Consider the following 14,047-nt stretch of genomic DNA (forward strand, 5'->3'; position numbering starts at 1 on the left):
GGACCACAGAATAGCAGATTCAGAATGCACTGAGAACCCTTTTAGCTCTTCTCTGTTTTGACAAGACACTACAATGATGGTATCAAAGTGTTTAAGTATATATGCACACAACTATCAAGAGATTTCAACATAGTTTTGAAAGAAGACAGGTGGAAGAGTGTGAAACTGAAGCAGTAGAACAGAGGAAAAGCATCACCTAGAATATGCACAGGGACCACGTGCAACTGAGGAGGATTCTGACCCCACCTGAAAAAGTAGCCCCATGCTCAGGTGCGCATGTAGGAGAGAGGGTGGAGTTAGTTAAAAGTGTGACCAATAGGGGAGCTCATTGAAGGGATGTGTTTGGAGGAGTGGACTCCCTGCCCCGCCCTAACCCTCCTGAAATGAGATGATTTCATTTTGAAGACAGTGAAACTGGCAAGAACTGGGGCAGCTACTGTGAGTTTTTACACCCTAGAAAACTGTTTTTGGGGGAGATCCTGTTACAGTTACTCCCCGCTTCTTCCTGCATAAGAAGCCAATCAATCGTTGACTTCAGGGAGCTTTCTGCGCTCATTCTTAAATAGAAAATAACTGTCATTTGCCTGTTAGTTGAGTAAAGCTTACAACATGAGAGAGGGGGAAAGAGTGCAAACATATCCTAGTAGGACCAGGGACAATTTAGGGCACAGAATAATTTAAGAAAAAACCCTAATTAGCATCCTGAGAGAGGTTTAAAAAGAGCTAGCAACTATAAAATAAGACTAGGGTATTAATGAAAAGGAGAATGGTCAGAAAGCAAGAGAGGTCTCCTGGAAATGAAAATATGGGTGCTGAAATAAATTCAGTAGGAATTTAAAAAATTTCTCAGTATATAAAAAAGAAAGACACAATGGAAAATGTGATAGAAATATGTTAGAGAGGCTGCATCTGGGAGATCCCACATGTTACTATTAGAAAGTCCAGACCCAGAAAAAAAATGGAGGGAAGCTGTCAAAGGGCAACAAAATTCCCCACAGCTGAAAGTAGACATCAGGCCTCAGATTGAAAATAGTTATGCAAGATGAGTAAGAATAGACTCATACCTAGGCACCCTTCATTGTGAAACTTTCAAATACTTAAAAAATAAATTAAAATAGAATAAAATACTGAGAGGATACATCCATTCCAGAGAGAAAAATACTGGTCACCTAAAAAAAAAGGTTACAATCTGACTTTATCATACTTGTCATGAGCACCATGGATCCTGGAAGGCATTAGAAAGATACCTCCAAAGTTTTTCAGGCACATAATTTTCACCCTAGGGGTTTGTATCCAGCCAAACTATCAGTCATAAGTGGAGGCTGAAGAAGATATTTTGTACCCAAAGAAATTTGAAAAATTGACCTCCTGTGCTACACCTTAAGCTATTTATAGACATAATCCAGCAAAATGAGGCAATAAACTAAGAAGGAAGGTAATAGGGGATTCAGTGCAGATTGCAGCTAGTCTATAGTGGAGAGGCTTCTATTGATTGTGTGATTGAGAGCTTAGAAACACCTTGAGGCATATCGTACTTACTAGGTGTTAGGCACTGTTGGAAGGGAGGATGGAGAGGAAGAGGAGAAGGAACTTGAACTCCAGAGGAGAAAAGGCTATACGGACATAAAGCTGAAGCACACTGAACTATGGTTGATTTTTAACCTACTATTGGTGAGGAAGGGAAGAATCCACTTCAACTTGACACTATAGATGTCCCCCTTTTCAGTGACACACAGGGGTAATGACCACCTATATAATTTGTTGTCCAAACCGGAACTTGTCCAAACTCCTTACACTTCAATAGTGTAAGGAGGCATTCTAATGCTGTAACATCAGGACAACAGGTATAAACTGGAACAGCCCAAGGCGGCTTGGGGTATGTGGTCACCCTGCACAAGGGCAGTGACACTGGCACAGTATGGAACGAGGTATAGTCTATACACAGAGACACAGTACATATGCAGTGGGCAATATTAATTTCATTGTAATAATGGCAATACTGTCTTGGTTTGCAGCTTTTATTGCCAACTTGCATGTAATCACAAATAACTAAAGTAAACTATACTTAGTATGTATTAGTATTAACTTGGTATGTACTGAAATGTATTGTGTACTAGTATGTACTTAGCATATATTAGGCTCTAAGTGTTTTTGCATATATTAACTCATTTAATCCTCTGAATAGCCTTATGAGGTTGGTGCTAATATCATTCCCACTTTTGAGAGCAGGAAGCTAAGTCAGGGAAGGAACTTGCCCAGGCTGTACCTAATTTAAGGTTGGATCGAGGCTTTGAGTTTAGGCTCTCTGCCTGTTCTCTTAAACCTTACTCCGTACTGACTCTCAAGTAACAGAAGACTTAACTGCACATAGAACAGAATATAAATTTCAACTTTGACAACGTAACAGCTGGGTTTGGAAGGTAGACAGGAGGTAGAAAAAAGGGAAGATGGTAAGAATGTCCTCATTTTACAAAGCGTGATGTTGAGAGAGCTTCTAGTTGATCAACAATGTAGGTTTTTAAGTATATGACTACAAGTCAAAGAGATCATGAGCAGTGGAATAACTCATGATGACATAACTTTACTGAGCAGTGTGGACATAGGAAAGAGTGTAGAGGAACTAAACCCTTACTTATTAGTAAGTTAGAAAGTGAACTGATAACGCCTCCAATTTAGTGAGAAAATAGTCATGGAAGAGTATTACTTGGACATGGAGAAGAATTCAAAATAACAATAGTTGGACCTCCCTGATGACGCAGTGGTTAAGAAACTGCCTGCCAAGGCAGGGGACACGGGTTCGAGCCCTGGTCCGGGAAGATCCCACATGCCACGGAGCAGCGAAGCCCGTGCACCAGAACTACGGAGCCTGTGCTCTAGAGCCCGTGAGCCACAACTACTGAGCCCACGTGCCACAACTACTGAAGCCTGCGCGCCTAGATCCTGTGCTTTATAACAAGAGAAGCCACCGCAATGAAGAGTAGCCCCCACTCGCCGCAACTAGAGAAAACCTGCACGCAGCAACGAAGACCCAATACAGCCAAAAGTAAATAATAATAATAAAATAATAAAAAATAACAATATTTGATGTAAACCTCATAAAAAAGGAAATCCATACAGCCAGTAAACACAGAAAAGTGTACGACTTCATGAAGTAATAAGTGAAAAGTGAGTCAAAACCAAGGAAACTACATGTCAATCAGATTGACAAATACATAAATAAAAAGTCTGGTAGTATCAGGTATTGTAGACCTGAAGTACTATGGGAATCTTCTACCCTCTTTATACTGGAGTATAAATCGACACAACTACTTTGGAAAGCATTTAGCACTCTCCATCAACTGAAGGTATATAAATAGCCTGTGAGCCAGCAGCCCTCACCCCCGCCCGGTGTAAATGCACCAGAATAACGGGTACAGCAGGATTCCTGTCCATGATTTGCATTAGCACAAACTGAAAACAAACCAAATGTCCATTAAGAGTCAAAAATTAAATAAATGATGTGTATTTGTACAGTGGGAAAACTATCCAGCAATAAAATTGAATGAACTAGAGCTACAGGCAGCAATGTGGATGAATTTTTTAAACCAACGTTGAGAGAAAGAAATAAGATAGAAAAGACTTCATATACTATGATCCTGTACATAAAGTTAGATGTTGACACAACTAAACTCTTTTGTTAGGGATGCATGCAGGTTAAAGGAAATGACTGTCAAGAAGTGAGGTTGGTGTTTAACCGGGAAGAGGGAAGGAGCTTGTGATGAGAAAAGGATATGGGGGGTTTTTGCGATGCTGACAAGTATCAATACTTTCAGCTTCGAGTAGTGCTTATGTAAGTATTCTCTTTTTCTTTGTCACATTGACAGTTTTGTTCTGTGCACTTCTCAGTACACATATCGTATTTTACAATTAAAAACTGCATAAAGAATCGGTCGCTTCTTGAGTGCTGGATGTGGGAGTGGGATGAGACCGTTTCATTTGAAGCCCTTCACTACTGTTTGCATTCGCATGTTCATTCATTCAGCATTAATTGCACATATTCTATGTACCAAGCACTCTTCTAATTTTATATGTGTTTTAACTCATGTAATTCTCACAAGAGCTCTGTAATATGGGAGCTTATCTCCATTTTATAGATGAGGAAGTTGAGGCCTAGAGTTATACAACTTGTCCAAGGTTATGTAGCTAATGGGTAGTGCCAGGCCCATTTGCCTCAGAGAATCTGAATATTTACAATATAATCTAAAAGAGAAATTTAATGACTAATTATAAGCAAAAAAATTGCACATTAAAGAAGATGACAAGTTTTCATCTATCCAGTTAGAGAAAAACACACAGTCTGTCTTTCACACACGTACATCTTATATGTACGTGTGTGGCAGGGATTTTCCTTATTAAGCAATTATTTATTGACCGTCTACGTTGTGCTAGGCACAGGTGCTGGGGATAAACACTTAATAAAATACACCCCCTATCTTCAAATAACTTGCACTCTAAGTGAGGAAGTAAGCCAACAGTTATAGTAGAGGTTATATACCAAGTGATACATCGCTGATGGCAGTGTAAAATCTCAGAAATCTTTTGGAAAGAAGTCTGGAGATAGGTAGCTCAGAGCCTTAAAAATGTTCATTTGCTTTGATCTCAAACTCATTTTTATGGATTTATTGTAAGAATGTTATTCTCAATATGGAAAAAAGCCTTCATGCATAAAAACGGTTATTTTGTCTGATAATACTGAAAAGTTGGAAAGAATTTAAATGTGTAAAATGGTTAACCAGTAAACCCACTCAGTGGAATATTTTGTAGCCCGCACAAAAAAATCAAGGTTATGAATCCCCTGATTATATGAGAAATGATTGATTTCAATGTTAAATGGAGAAAAGTTGAACATAAAATTTGATATCCAATATGATGGGAGCTTTGCCCCAGAAAAATCACCCTAGCCGGTGTACAGAAGGGTGGAATGGAGAGCAGATGGAAGGAAGGAAAATTATTCCAAAGCCTTATCATTAGTCTTACTTAAGTAATAGAATATCAAGCAATTTTACTTTCTAACTTTTTTGGTTCCATATTTCCATGTAAGGGACATGAATTCTGAATATTTTGTAGGAGGAGGGTACACTTTTTCACAAAAATTGAACACTGTGTTCTAATCCCCTCCATTAGAGGGAGAAACTGTTGCATGTAATTGCACTTTGATGTGCTATTTAGAACCAGTCAGGAATTTTAGTCTACTTTCCTCTGACCGTGCTGAGGGTTTTTTGTTTTTTTGTTTATTTGTTTAGAATTTCTTTGAAATCAGTTTTAGAAGATTGACTAAACCATTATATTAAAAGTAGAGGAATTTTGCAATTTTTTCCCCTTTTTCCCCATTGAAAACTTGACTGGCTTTAGTAATGAAACATTAAAGAATTTGAAGTTCTTAGACTGTCAATTTTTTAAACATGTTCTGAATATAAAAATATATGTTCATTGAGCAAATGTTTGAAAACAATGAATAACTTCTTGAAGGAAATAAAAGCCACCTCTGCATGTACACACACCTAATCTGTTCTTTTGTCTTAAAAAAGTATCAGAAATATTTTGCCATGTCACTAACTACTCTTCTACATCAGAGAATTTGATTAAGCTTATGCATCATCTCCCAGGAAAAACGCACAGATATATTTTGAATGTAGCACTCCTGAAGCCCATTCATGAACTCTGGTTGAGACCTCTTGTCATTCTTAGTGGCTTCATAGAGCATTCCTTCAGACGATGAGCTGTTTTTATTTAAACCAGTCCCAATTCGGAGGCTCTTAGCTTTCTTCTAGGGTTTGGTTATCAACAATCTTATGACATCATGTTGGTAGATAAATCTTTGCCCACATCTTTGATTTCCTTAGGGTAAACTCCTGATGTAGGATTGTTGTTAGGTACCAAAAGCTACTCTCCAGAAAGTGATACCAGCTCCTCTCCCAATGATGGCAGGTAATAGAGTTCCTCATTCTTTAAGTGATTGTTCAAAGCAGTTAACATGTATAAATATACCTTACTGTTTTCATAAGTATAGGTATTATGATTGTTTATCACTGCATAAGAAACCACCCCAAAACAGTGGCCTAAAACAATGACAATCATTTATTTTGTTCACGAACCTGGAGGTTGAGTAGAATATTAATTCTTTTACTACACTCTTACTGACTGAAAACAATACCTATTTGACTAGCTCAGAGTTCTGGAGGTCAGAAGTCCAGGCACAGCGTGACTGGGCTTCCTGCTCAGATACACACGGGAACATGTGGGTTCCCTCCTGAGAGTGTTAAAGCACGTGAAATTTAAGTGTAAGATATTGAGCCCCAAACGTTGGATGTTCACCATAGTTTGTGTGGGCCACAGAGCTGAAATCAAGATGTCAGTCTGGCTGTGTTAGCGTCCAGAGGCTCTGGGAAAGAATGCCTACAGGCTTCTTCCGGCTTGTTGGCATAATTCAGATTCTGGAGTTGCAGGACAGAGGTCCCCATTTCCTTGCTGGCTGTCAGTCGGGGGAGAGTTTCAGCTCCTAGAGGCCTCTCGCTTGCCTTCTCTGCCGCAGCATTGGACTTCTTCAGAGCCAGCAATGGAGAGTCTCCCTCTTGTCCATTTTGTACTTCAATTCAGGAAGAGTTCAGGTCCTTTTCGTGGGGTGCCTGAGTAGGCCACATCCACCTAAAGTAATCTCCCTATCTTAAAAGATCAACTGATTTTGAACCTTAATTCCATGTGCAAAATCCCTTCACTACAGCACCTACATTTAGAGTTTGATTGGATAAGTGGAAGGTTTGTGTACTTCAGTAAGTGGTCATCTTGGAGGCTCTGTCAGAATTCTGCCTATTGCAAGCAGTGTCCCCACTTCAAGGACCGAAGTGTCTTAGCTCCTAAAACTCCTAAGATAGTTTATCAGTGTTCATTTTATTTCAGTGACCTTGGTGAAGGGAAGACTACCACCGCCGTGAGCAGGAATGGCAGCCAGCTTCCTGAGTCCACAGTGTGGCTCTGCTACTTAGTGGTGTGACCTTGGCTGTGCTGCTCTACTTACTCTACTTCTCTGCCTCTGTTTCCCTCATCTGTAAAATAACATGGAGTTAGTGATCGTTCTTTCCTCGTAGGGTTTTTTGTTTTATAAATTTATTTTTGGCCGCGTTGGGTCTTCGTTGCTGCTCGCCAGCTTTCTCCAGTTGCGTCGAGCGGGGGGCTACTCTTCGTTGCGGTGCGGTGGCTTCTCTTATTGCGGAGCACAGGCTCTAGGCGCGCAGGCTTCAGGAGTTGTGGCACGTGGGTTCTAGAGCGTAGGCTCGGTAGTCGTGACGCACAGGCTTAGTTGCTCTGTGGCATGTGGGTTCTTCCTGGACTAGGGCTCGAACCCGTGTCCCCTGCACTGGCAGGCGGATTCTTAACCACTGTGCCAGTAGGGAAGCCCCCTCTTAGGGTTTTGATGATTCGATTATTTAATACCCAGGGAACTCCAGGAACAGTGCTTGACTGTAAATTGCTTTAAAAGTGATTACTTTTTTAAAACATGCTTTTGAATCTGCAATTATGCAATTCAGGTATGCTAAGCAGGTTCGTTAATAGGACTTCCTGCTATAAAGAGACCCACAAATAAAAATAGAATTTTTCTTTCTTGGTCGTAACTTCTTATTTCTGACTTACTATGTTATATGCATATGCCTTTTATGGTGGGCTGCCACAAATTTATGTTGGAAAGAGTGGAATTTAAATAAATCTTTGCAAATTTGATAGATTTTGATCATTCATTTCACTGGCATGGTATAATATGACCAGTAGCAGACTAAAATCTGAGTTCACTTCTGGCTCTGCCCCTAAATCCTGATGAGACCAATAGCTGGAAAGGCTTTTGGATATTATACTATGAATTACTTACAATATTGACTCTGTTTGTTTAGGAAACCCTGGAGGAGTGCCTAAAGCAGTTAAAGGAGGAAAGAGTAATAAGGCTGAAGGCTGATAGACGAGTCAGTGAGGTAAACACGTTTCATCTGCTTTTGAGAGTGTTTTGGTTTTATTTTGATTTGATTTTAAGCCATATACACATATTTTGTAAGCTTTAAAACTGTAATATGTTGCAAATCGGTGGTATCATATGGACTTTTGCATTTACTGGTATTTAGTGATCATATGATCTATATTCCAGAAAGCATGTTTTTAAAGATGTGAAAATCTGGTTTTGTGTATGTGTGTGTGTGTGTGTGCTTTTATATGACATTAGCTTATTTCCTGTTCATGATTCTTTGATTCAAGAAGGCACTTTCTGTGCATGTATTGTATATACAGTAACATAAAAGACATGATGAGACTCTCCTGGCAATGAATTAGGAAAGTGAATCATTTAAATAAATTTAAGATATTGGAAAACTTCTAAGAATGCAATGAAAGATAAAAATATATACTATGAGAATTACATTAGGTAATGTGCATGAAAGCAGGGCATAATCTAAAAAGTTCTATCTAAATATAATTTATCACAGGGTGAGTGTAGGGAGGAACTTTTAAAAGTGCATCCAGTGGATTGGCAGACACTCATTCAATAAATGTTGAGTACCTGCTCATGTAAGGCAAAAGGGGCATCATGAACATTAACGGCCTTTCTGAGAAATACGAGAGTTGAGCTTACAGGGGGTTTTAAGTGCGTAGATGCTGAGCGGAAGGGGAAGAGTGCACGGGGGTGAATATGTTCAAGAAGCCAAAGAAAATATTGGTGATCGTACATTTAATAAATTGGGTTGGGTATGATTTAGGACTTTTAAACGTAAGCATTAGATATTTTACTCACTAAAGTTAATTCTTAACATTCATCAGAGTTGTAATATGTTTTGTTCAAATCAGATTCTATAATTCACTTTCTAATTTAAGGGAAACTTAAAGCAGGTCATTTTCTAATGTGGAATGAGGCTCCATTATGAATTGAACCAGTTAGAAATGTGATCTTTTGTGAAAGATCATTAATAAAACGGTAACTTGGGTTTATTTATATACCACCTAAGTGTTATATAGGAAACTTTGTTGGGTGCCTGTGGGCTTTGGTTATTATGTGATATGGTCTCTGTCTTTACTGGCGGAGGGTTACATTAATTATAAAATAATTACATTTTGAGTGTTTTAGTTTTGTTCCTTGAAACTAGGCAAGACTACTTTTTCTTTGTTTGTTGTTTTTTGGGGTTTTTTTTGCGGTATGTGAGCCTCTTACTGTTGTGGCCTCTCCCGTTGCGGAGCACAGACTCCGGACGCACAGGCTCAGCGGCCATGGCTCACGGGCCCAGCCGCTACGCAGCATGTGGGATCTTCCGAGTGGGGCACGAACCCGTGTCCCCTGCATCGGCAGGCGGACTCGCAACCACTGCGCCACCAGGGAAGCCCAAGGCAAGACTACTTTTGATGACAATGAGAAAAAATCATGTCAGACGTTTTCAGTCTTCTTGTATAGCTGGAACATGAAAATGCCCAGTTAAGAAACACAACTTTCTCTTTGTCTGAAGCCCTTCATGCCCACTCATTGACAAGCATGATCCTGGATGATGAAGGTGTTTGGGGCAGCACTGAGAATTCTTTTCAGAAGTTCCATGCTTTCCTGGTTCTCCTTAAAGATGCTGGGTTAGTTCATTTCTCTTCATGGCATTCTTCTCTTTGCGACTCTAATGGTAGTTTGCTGAGGAACTGGAGCAATTTTCATCACTTACGTGGCTATATTTAGCCAAATTTAGTGTAATTATAGGTAATATAGTTGACATTTTAAAATGAGGAATTAAATTTTTTAAGAAATGCAAATAGGGAAGCCTGCTTTGGTAGAGTGGGGAGCCCATTATAAAAGAGTAACCTGTAGACAGAGTAATTAGTAGGTATAGTTGTTTTGTAAAGACTAAATTAAAGGCAGTTTTCATTGAAAATAGTCGGGAATGCATAAGAATTTTCCTATCTTTCACTTCTTTTGCTTGTTTGATAAGTTTGAATTAAAGTTATCTTTGCCTTAGACATAAAAATGATTATTAATCTGCAGGGGAGATATAGGTCAGTGGTTCTCAACCGGGAGCAATTTTGCTGAAAGAGGGAAGTGGAGATTGATAGTTGATGGAGTGGTGTTTTGTCAGTGAATGAATTGGTGTTGGTGTTGGGAAGGAAGGAACAAACACATTCTTGGAAACTGGAGGAAAGGTGGTAAAGAAGTGTAGGAATGGAGGTGTGACAGGCAGTGGACAGGGTGCATGGAACATATTGAAGCTTCTAGTGAGACAGTGGGATGTCTCCTAGAGGATGAATCTGGAAATGGCTGAGGATTTGGGGGAGAGAGAGGCTTGTAGTCTGGAGTAGGATGTTAGCTTTTAAGATTTTAGAAGTAGGGCTTCCCTGGTGGCGGGGTGGTTGAGAGTCCGCCTGCCGATGCAGGGGCTATGGTTTGTGCCCAGGTCTGGGAGGATCCCGCATGGCGCGGAGCGGCTGGGCCCGTGACCATAGCCGCTGAGCCTGCGCGTCCGGAGCCTGTGCTCCGCAATGGGAGAGGCCACAGGAGTGAGAGGCCCGTGTACCGCAAAAAAAAAAAAAAAAAAAAAAAAAAAGATTTTAGAAGTATTTCATGATTGTAAGTCTGGGGAAATCTAAACTGCTCTTCTGTGATTATAATAACCTTTGTCTTTTCTCCTTTCCTCCTCTCGTCTAGGCTTGGGCAGTTGGCCACAATGGCTGGTATAGATCAGTCAGATTTTCATTTACTAGGTCGTCCCCAGATGAATTCTCCTGTTAGTAGTCCACCTAAAGAAGAAAAGAAGGCACTTGAAGAAGGAAAATCAGAATCAAAACAGGGTGCCCCATAACAAATGCAAAATAGCCAAGTAAATGGACAGAACAGCACTTAATGATTCTAAGAGTGATTAGCAAAAAGGAAATGACCAAGTCAGCGAGAAAACAATAACGATCAGTCTCTAATAGTTCACATGCCCGGGAGCTAGAAGACTCTGGAATCCTTTCGAAATCTGAGATTAGTAAATGTGGGCCCATTTCATGATACTGTACTTTTGTAAATAAGGAGACTGGAAGTTCTTGAGAAAATTTATGAGTTAAAGCAAACTATCCTTAATGAAGAAAGAAGACATTAGAGAAAATATTCCAGATTTTAAATTGTATAAATGTCTATTCTGTTCATATTTTATCTAGGTTTCTATTTGTATGCAGTCAGCTTACAATGAAGGAACACTAATGAAGGTACACATACTGATATAATTTTTAAAATAAGTAGTCCAGACATAGCTAATAGGTAACATATTAGAGTGAATCACCTGGTTATGGGAATGGGAGGGGAAAACCTGTCAGCTTTTCCTCCAGCCTTACTTGGAGCCCCCATCAGCCCATCTCAGAGTGGTCTTGGGAACTGACAGCTTGAGAACACAGTCTGGTCACAAACTATATACGGTTTACATGTGCCTGGAGGATAGAAAAGACATTAATTATCCTACAGAATAGGGTTTTATTTTTAGTGAGGGAAAGGAAATGGGTAATAACTACCCCAATCACCAAAGTCTGAAAACGTAGCGGACATAGCCTTGGTTATAGCTAGGTTAAGCTGAGAATCACTTGGCAAGATATAATTACAAAAAAAACTGGCTCTGAAATCTTCTGATTAATCAATTGACTGTGTTAATAATAAGATTACAGAGTAACATTGAAGTTTTGAGCTCTACTTTTTAATGGTTGGCTTTGTTCATCACTGAATTTTTGTCTTGTCTTTTGTCTTCCCCTCCACTTTCCGAAAATTACAGGTGATGCTAGGATTCCTTTGCCTCTCGACTCCTTCCGTGTCCCAGCGTCTACTCAGGAGGCCTTAGAAACTTCCAAAGACAACCTGGGGGTCCCAGTCACAGAGCAGCGGCAGGAGTCTTTTGAAGATTTCATTGCTAGAACATATTCTCCTTCAGCAGACGTCATTTCTGGAACTGGAAGTCAAAGAAAAGAAGAGGAATTATCTAGAAATAGCAGGTCTTCTTCAGAGAAAATGAGCAAAGCAGGTGAATAGACCAAAAAATACTCTGCTAAGAAACAACCTGGGAAGGACCTGCATTCCTGCTCTGACTCACCTGTAAAGCAGAAAAGCAAAGGAATTGGGCAAAATAATTCTTTGGTTAATAAACCAATTAAAAGTGAGTCTTCGAGAAAACACATTTCTGTTAAGAAAGAGAGTAGAATAGTGACTGTGTCATCAAAGACAACTAAAAGTAAACTCAGTCTACTAGAACAGTCTGAAAGTGATACTCTTGGATCTGATTGTGAATTTCAAGAAAGCATCCATACTCTATCACACCTAACGTAGGTCTAAATCTTTTAAAATTATGTTTTTGCCTTCAAATTTTCATAAATTACTTATGTTATTATTATAGCATATGGTGTTTTCAGTTACTTGACTGGAAGCCATTAGAGAAAGATTTTTTTATCTATACTTTTTTATTATAATGAAAGTTTGGGTGTACTTTTCCTTGTAACACTTTGCACCATTCATTCAGCTAGTGTTTACTGAGGGCTTCATATGTACAGTACTTTTCTGGGTGCTGTTGCTTTCAGCAGTGAACAAAATAAAGCCTTTACTCTCCTGGAACTAGCACTCTGTGGTGGCAGAAAACATAAACAACAAAGCAGGCTAAGGGTTAAAAAGAGATGGGAATAATAAATGGAATAGTTTTACCATTTGGTTAAACATCAAACTATTATAAATCACACGGCCAGAAGCCATTGACATATTTTAATTCATAATAACCAGAGAGCCTCAAACATTTACCAAGGCACTTAACCGTGTTTATGGATTACAGCAACGCTCTGAGGTAGGGAACTCTTACCATCCCCATTTTATAGATGAACAGTCTGAGGAGACATTATGTGAGTTGCCCAGAATTACACAGCTATAAGTAAGTGGGAAGTTGCAATGTGACCCGAACCCATGCTTTTTTTTTTTTTAATGTATGGACTTTATTATCTTTCATTTGTTTCTGATTTATGTGAATTTTTTCTTTAAAGATTTTTTATGCTGTCAACCATTTTTAAAGTGTTTATTGCATTTGTTACAGTATTGCTTCTGTTTTATATTTTGGTTTTTTGGCCTCAAGGCATGTGGGATCTTAGCTCCCCGACCAGGGATTGAACCCTCACCCCCTCCATTGGAAGGCAAAGTCTTAACCACTGGACCACCAGGGAAGTTCCCCTTATGTGACTATTTTTCTGGCAATTTTTTTAAATTTTATTTTTTATTGACATACACTTGAATTACAGTGTTGTGTTAATTACTGCTGTACAGGAAAGTGACTCAGTTACACATTTATGTACATTCTTTTTCATATTCTTTTCCATTACGGTTTATCACAGGATATAGGATATAGTTCCCTGTGCTCTACAGTAGGAACTTTTTGGGTTTTTTTTAAATACATGCACTTTTTAAAAATAAATGCATGTATGTATTTATTTTTGGCTGTGTTTGGCCTTTGTTGCTGCACTCGGGCTTCCTCTAGTTGAGGTGCACATGCTTCTCATTGTGGTGGCTTCTCTTGTTGCAGAGCACGGGCTCTAGGTGCCTGGACTTCAGTAGTTGTGACATCCGGCTTAGTTGCTCTCTGGCATGTGGGATCTTCCCGGACCAGGGCTTGAACCCATGTCCCCTGCATTGGCAGGCGTATTCTTAACCACTGCGCCACCAGGGAAGTCCCATGTAGGACCTTTATGTTTATCCATCCTGTATATACACCAGTTTGCATCTGCTAATCCCAAACTCCCAATCCAACCCTCTCCCACCCCCTCCTCCTTGGCAACCGCTAGTCTATTCTCTATGTCCCTGTTTATGTTTCTGTTCACACATAGGCTGTAACCAGGCTCTTAATTACTTTGTTATCCTGTTCCCTTGTTAAGAAGGGTTTAAGGAAGGCACAGAGAGAAGCCAGTGACCACTAGAAGTGCAAAAACAGTGGGGCTGTCAGAAAGCACACCTGTCTCCTTCCCCCATTGTGAGCAGAATTTTTAAACGGCAGAGTATGTAAGAGTATGT

The 14,047-nt window shown here is 39.6% G+C and overlaps 1 pseudogene across 1 annotated transcript in view; it reads left to right on the forward strand.

Moving 5' to 3' along the window:
• LOC308620767 (centrosomal protein of 78 kDa-like) overlaps positions 1 to 13,762 on the forward strand; it is a 418,103-nt pseudogene extending 404,341 nt beyond the window's left edge. Inside the window, exons 14-18 of the transcript in view lie at positions 7,923 to 8,000; positions 9,461 to 9,627; positions 10,688 to 10,859; positions 11,182 to 11,229; positions 11,768 to 13,762. The product of the transcript in view is annotated as a centrosomal protein of 78 kDa-like (transcript). The remainder of the gene's footprint in view (positions 1 to 7,922; positions 8,001 to 9,460; positions 9,628 to 10,687; positions 10,860 to 11,181; positions 11,230 to 11,767) is intronic.
• Positions 13,763 to 14,047: the final 285 nt, after the last annotated feature.

The sequence above is a fragment of the Mesoplodon bidens genome (assembly GCF_964165515.1).
Source record: "Mesoplodon bidens genome assembly, chromosome: 7".
In the NCBI taxonomy this organism is placed as follows: Eukaryota; Metazoa; Chordata; class Mammalia; order Artiodactyla; family Ziphiidae; genus Mesoplodon; species Mesoplodon bidens.